Raw genomic sequence first — 1,280 nt, 5'->3', positions numbered from 1 at the left:
ATATAGGAACGAGGTTGCGCCGAGCTGGGAGTCACCATGGGTGTCACATTTGTCCCTTTTCTCTGGTGATGTGGTCAAAAGCACAATTCCCATGCTGGAAAGGCTGCAGAGCYGTGGAACCCCTGCAGGGGCAGGGACTGGGCTCTGGTGCCACAATCCAAGGCTGYCTTGAGCACGGAGGAGAAATGGGAATGGGAACAGACAGGTGGGTAGGATGGAGGAAACCAGGAATTGCTGCCTGGCTCCACCCCAGGAACAAACCCTGAGCTTTCTAAATCCTTGGGCTGGGCTTTTCATCCCCTGAGTTGGGCTTGGGTGACCCGGGCTTGGTGGGAAATTAAAAAAAGAGAAAAAGTGCAGGATTGGGGGAGAAAACATCACAGGGAAACCACAAACACCTTGAGGCCGCTGAGGAATACCTCAAATCCAAAAAATCCTGCAAACCAGGGGCACAAAGCTCTGCTGGAGCCACAGCTTCCAGAGGATTCACAGAAAACCTCCAAATTCATTGATAATTTCTAATGGAAAAGGCAAAAACTGTTTCCTCTTGGCTGCAGAAGAGCTTTCGGTTCTCCWTTCAGCCGGATGGGGCTCCTTACTGGATGCTGATGAAAGACTTCCCGTGATAAACTGGAATCGAGGAAATTACAACGAATCACGCAAAATCTGYGGCTCAGCAAAAGCTGGGAGCTCGTGTTTAATTCTGTTTGAGGAATTAAATATGAGGAACTGATACAAAGAGTCGAGAGATGAGTTGGGCTTTTGTTTCTCCCGCAATGGATGATCTCTGTGAGCAGATTCTAGTCCAGCAGAGAAATAAAAGATTTTGGGGAGGAGGAAATGTAGGGAAATGGAAACTTCAGCTTAATTAAAAAAAAAAATTAAAAAGAGAGAGAAAAAGGTGATTATTTAGGGAGTAAAGAGCCAAAGATGCCATTTCTTTTTTGGCTTGTCTTTGCAGAAATATGGAAAGGGTTTATGGCAAAATACTCAACACCCATGAGAGAATAAATATGGCAAAATTTAGTGCACCCAGGAGAGAAAAGGGAAAAGAGGGGAAATGAGGGAGGAAGAGGCAGTTGAAGCAGGTATAGACAACCAAAAAAAACCCCAAAAATTCACATAATTTCCACCTGAGCCAGGCTGTGGCAGGACAAATTCACATGGAGTGGGAGCAAACATATCCCTGGTCTTGCGGGATTGCATGATTTTGGCACCGCCTTTGGGTGAGAACCCCAAAGAAAATGAGGGAATTCAGCCTAAAAACCCCACTCAGGGGT

Source organism: Malurus melanocephalus, unplaced genomic scaffold (assembly GCF_030028575.1).
Source record: "Malurus melanocephalus ecotype Western Australia unplaced genomic scaffold, MMel_1.1 scaffold_193, whole genome shotgun sequence".
Classification (NCBI taxonomy): Eukaryota; Metazoa; Chordata; class Aves; order Passeriformes; family Maluridae; genus Malurus; species Malurus melanocephalus.
This window is presented reverse-complemented; position numbering follows the sequence as displayed.